Consider the following 5,625-nt stretch of genomic DNA (forward strand, 5'->3'; position numbering starts at 1 on the left):
CTCAGGCAATCCTTCCACCTCAGCCTTCCAAGTAGCTGGAACCACAGGCATGCACCACCATGCCTGGCTATTTATTTATTAATTTATTTATTTATTGTAGATATGAGGTCTTGCCAAGTTGCCCAGGCTGGTCTTAAACCCGTGGGCTCAGGCAATACTCTCACCTCGGCTTCCCAAAGTGCTGGAATTATAGGTGAGCCACCACACTCAGTCATAAATAATTTAAATAGTAAGATTTGCTGTGTGTGCTAGGCAGGCAGTAATGACAGATGGGAGAACTTCTGTCAGTCCTCACCTCTCATATGCAGAGGGTGATTTTGTCCCTGTTGCAGATCAGATCAGTGTCTTGACACATGCCTGTGGAACATGGTCTGTTCTGGGAACTTCCCATTTACAAATTTCAATAGAGCAAGTTTTATATGGGGAGATAGTACTGCACAGTGTTTCATATTATGGATTAAAGAGTCAGTCTTGTGTCCTCGTTTGTAAAATGGAAAGAAAGTGCAGTCTAATGTACAGGATTATAGTGAAGAATAAAGGGAAGAAAGCATGCATAGTATTTAGCATAGTTGGCAAATAGTAAGTGCTCAATAAATGCTTATTATTGTTGTTGTTATTTTTTTAGACGAGGGTTCACTCTGTCACCCAGGCTGGAGTGCAATGGTGTGATCACAACTCATTGCAGCCTCAACCTCCTGGACTCAGATGATCCTTCCGCCTCAGCCTACTGAATAGCTGGGACTACAAGCATGTTACCTAGGCTAGTCTCCAACTCGGGCTCAAGCAATCCTCCTGCCTCGGCCTCTCCAAGTGCTGGGATTACAGGCGTGAGCCACCGCACTCAATCCAATGATTATTATTAATAAGAAACCAAGTACAACTCTGAGCACAGAAACATAGTTCATTCATCTTTGTACTCTCAGAATCGATCACACTGCCTAGCACCTATTAGAGGTTCAATAAATGTTCACCAAATGAGACTCTGTGTCTGGAGGTGGGGGAGCATAACAACACCCAGCAATAAAGTCATTTGCCCAAGGTCACCATGCCACCTGACCACTTCAAAGTATAGTTTATAAATCTCTACACTGTGGGTGCCCTTTAAGTCTCTTGCTTCCTAAGTGTTTAGATGGTACCTGACTGAGCATAAGTCTCAGGGAGAAAGATGCAATCAAAGTTCCAAGTCTGATTCTATTCTAGCCAGAGCTGAGTGAGTGTCTGTCTCTCTTTTTCCCTAGGCCTGTCACAATCTCAACAAATAGGCTTTTAAATTAAGTAGTGATTTGGAATGTAAGTGAGTGCATTTAAGATGATAAGAGACGGAGAGTTCCTAATGGCTGAAATATTTGTCATATCACAAGTAAACGGAGGGTTTCGGGGAGTCACTAATATAACTAATTTTTTCCAAATCCTCCTCTGCTCTGTGTGAGAAGATGAGGTCAGTGCAGGTTGAGCCAGCCCAGAGTGAGCAGCTGCCAAGGGACTGAAGAGAATACTGATGGATGGCTGAGGCACCCAGACTGTTTACCTCGGGAAACCAGAGCCCAATTGTTCAAATTAAGCTGCCCAACAACCAGCGGCAGGTTGCTGCAAATGAAAAAGTGGGGAAATGAATGTACAGTCCAGACTGCTGTCCCCCCGACCCAGAGCAGGGATGTGCTGAAGGGTGTCTGAAGGGAAGCCGGAAGTAACACAACTCTCCTCCCTGCTTGCACAGCCCTCTTCCACATTCTCGAATCACCTCTACAGCGAACCTAAGTCACATTAGTCAAACCTCTTTTTGAATGTTCCCAGAGCCTGGGATCTTACTACCTTTAAGGCAGCCTTTTTTTAAAGACAGGGTTTAGTATTTTTCCAGTAGCTGGGACTACAGGTGTGCAGCACCACCATGGCTGGCTGATTTTTTGGGGGGGCAGGGGATGGTTAGAAACGAGGTGTCACTATGTTGCCCAGGCTGTCTCGAACTCTTGGCCTCAAACAATTCTCCTACCTCAGTCTCCTAAGTTGGCAGCCATTTTGATTGGCACGCTTAGTAGAACCCTGAGGCCTCTTCTCTCTACTGCAACTTGTTGTTGTTGTTGTTGAAATAGAATCTTATTCTGCCACGCAGCCTGGGGAGCAATAGCATAATCATAGCTCACTTTTACTTTGAACTCCTGGGCTCAAGCAATCCTCCCACCTTAGTATCCCAAGTAGCTAGAACTACAGGTGCATGCCACTACACCTGGCTAATTTTTTAAAAGTGTTCTGTATATACAGGGTCTCACTATGTTGCCCAGGCTGGTCTCAAACTCCTGTCTTCAAGTGCTCCTCTTGCCTTGATCTTCCAAAATACTCCCACAGCCATGTTAACTTTCTGCTTGTGGCCGGGCTTGGTGGCTCAGCCTGTAATCCCAGAGCTTTGGGAGGCCGAGGTGAGTGGATTGCCTGAACCCGGGGGTTCGAGACCCGTCAGGGCAACTTGGTGAGACCTCATCTCTACAATAAATTTTTTAAAATCAGCCAGGCCTGTTAGCGCGTGCCTGTAATTCCAGCTACTAGGAAGGCTGAGGCAGAAGGATCACTGGAGCCCAGAGGGTTGAGCCTACAGTGGCCGGGAGCGTGCCACCGCATTCCAGTGTGGGCGTCAGAGTGAGACTCCAACTAAAACAAAAAACAAAACCAACAACAACAACAAAAATTCTGCTTGTGCAGTAGACCTATTGCTATAAAATATGTAGATATTCTGCACTGATTGTCCAAAATGGACAACCCCACTCAGTTGGGCTTGGTGCATACAGCCAAGACCTGCATTCAAGTCTTAACTACACCACCAAATGTGGTATATCACCTTCAGGTAGAAACAAAAACTTGTTGAGATTCTCTTGGTTTGTAAGAACGGGAATGACACCCGCCCCATGGCCTTCCACAATCTCAAGAGTTGGTGGAAAGGGAGAAATGGTCATTTCACCTGAACCTCATATTAATCAAGAACCTCAAATTTAGACTTTGACATTATCTTAAAGTAAATATGCATTCAGCCACAGAGAAATCCTGATAAGATTAAAAGGTGATGTTTGTCACTCAGTTAATAATGTGTCAGTTTTGGATCATACTTCCTGTGGTACACTCTAAAGGGATTTGTAAAATCCATTTTGTCTAGGACAAGTATATAGCACTATGTTTTTTTTAAAGCATTCACTCATTAAATGTAACATGTTAACAGTATCGCAGCTTTTATAATCTTGATTTAGCATTTCTGAATACTTAAGAGCCTTAAAAAAATGCAAGTGGTCCAGTTCTCTAAGAAGCTCTGTTCTGCCTGCTTGTAAGATTGCTATTACGATCAAATAAGATTAAGAATGTAAAATGAGTTTGTTATAAAATAGTTTCATATGTTTTAGGAGATATTTAGTATACTCAAACTTGGCTGGGTTTGTGGTGACTCCTGGCCATAATCTCAGCTACTTGGGAGGCCAAGGCAAGAGGATCTCTTGAATTCAGGAGTTTGAGGCTATAGTGAGCTATGATTATGCCATAAATCAATAAATCAAAAAAATAGCAGGGTGTGGTAGTACACGCTTATAGTTCCAGCTACTTGGATGGCTGAGGTGGAAGGATCGCTGGAACCCAGCAGGTCGATGCTGGGGTGGCCATAAGTGTGCCACTGCACTCCAGCCTGAGTAACAGAGTGAGACTCCAACTCAAATAAATAAATAAATAAACTTAACCCTACTGAACTGTACACTTAAAAATGATTAAGATGGGCCGAGCATGGTAACTCACACCTGTAATCCCAGCCATTTGGGAGGCTGATGCAGAAGGATTACTTAAGCCCAGGAGTTCGAGACCAGCCTGGGCAACATAGCAAGACTTCATCTCTACAAAAAAATCAAAAAAAGTAGCTGGGCGTGGTGGCATGTACCTAATCCCAACTACTCTAGAGGCTGAGGCAGAAGGATTGCCTGAGCCAGGAGGTTAAGGCTGTAGTGAGCCTTGATGGTGCCACTATACTCTAGCCTGGAGGACAGAGTGAGACCCTGACTCAAAAAAAAAAAAAAAAAAAAAAATTGAGATGCTAAATTTTATGGTATGTGTATTTTACCACAATTTTTAAAAGTTTTAATCTTTAACAATTTTTTAAAGTTTTATATAAATATTAAGTATTGTCTGGGCGCAGTGGCTCAAGCCTGTAATCCCAGCACTTTACGAGACTGAGGCAAGAGGATTGCCTGAACCTAGGGACCAGCCTGGGTAATATGGCAAGACCTCATCTCTACAATAAATCAAAAAATTAGCTAGGCATGGTGGCACATGCCTGTAGTTCCAGCTACTTGGAAGGTTGAGGCGGAAGGATCACCTGAGCCCAGCAGGTTGAGGCTGCGGTGGCTGTGAGCATGCCACTGTACTACAGCCTGGGCGGCAGAGTGAGACTCCAACTCAGAAAAAAAAAGAAAACTAAAAGTATTGCTGCTGTTAATACCACTAACAGTAATTATATACTTATATATACTGTCTTTCTTTAAATATGTATTGAGTATCTACTATGTTCAGATACTGTGCAAGACCTATAGATGGTAAATAAATGTACTATGAGGTAGGTAGCAGAAATTAGCATCTGTGTTGGAAGGCTCACCAATATGGGAATCTGTTCTATAATAGAGGTCTGTCCCATCAGCATGGTGGTGGGAGAATGCTAGAATGGAAGTCAGTTGTCCCAGACCTTAATCTGAGCACTGTTGTTAGTTAACAACAATTTAGAGGAAATGATTAAGAACAGAAATGTAAGTCAAAAATCTTTGATCCAAATCCCAGCTTTGCAATTTACTATCTGTGTGACCTTGGACAGGTTACTTAACCTCTCTGCATCTCAGTTTCCCCTTAGAAAAGGGAGAATAATAGTACACCTACCCGGGAGTGTTGTTTTGAGGTTTAAATGAGCTAATATTTAATCATGTTGAGAATAGTGTCCATAGTACATATTAAATGCAGTATACCCTAGCTGCAATGGTGCATACATATAGTCCTAGCTACTTGAGAGGTTGAAGCAGAAGGATCATTTGAGTCCAGGAATTTGAATCTAGACTAGGCAAGATAGCCAGATCCTGTCCCTTAAAAATAAAAAAGAATCAGGAGCAGTGGATCACTCCCAGAACTTTGGGAGGCCAAGGTGAGAGGATTGCCTAAGCCCACAGATCTGAGACGAGCCTGGGCAACATGACAAGATCTCATCTCTACAATAAATCAAAAAATTAGCCAGGCATGGTGGGCACACCTATAGTTCCAGCTACTTGGAAGACTGAGGTGGAAGGATCGCCTGAGCTCCGCAGGTCAAAGCTGTGGTGGCTGTGAGCATGCCACTATACGCCAGCCTGGGCAACTGAGTGAAAATTTGACTCAAAAAAAAAAGAAGAAGTAAATGCTATATGTATATATGTGTTAAATTGCATACTTTTCAGAAAGCCAATTAATTATCTGAGCAACATCAGTAGAATAATAGGATGCAATAAATGATTTTTTTTTTCTTTTTTTTTTGAGTCAGAGTCTCACTCTGTCACCCAGGCTGGAGTGCAGGGGCACACTCACGGCCATCACAACCTTGACCTGCTGGGCTCAGGCAATCTTTCTGCCTCAGCCTTCCAAGAA

Source organism: Carlito syrichta, unplaced genomic scaffold (genome assembly GCF_000164805.1).
Source record: "Carlito syrichta isolate Samal-C Ts95f unplaced genomic scaffold, Tarsius_syrichta-2.0.1 Scaffold301974, whole genome shotgun sequence".
NCBI lineage: Eukaryota > Metazoa > Chordata > Mammalia > Primates > Tarsiidae > Carlito > Carlito syrichta.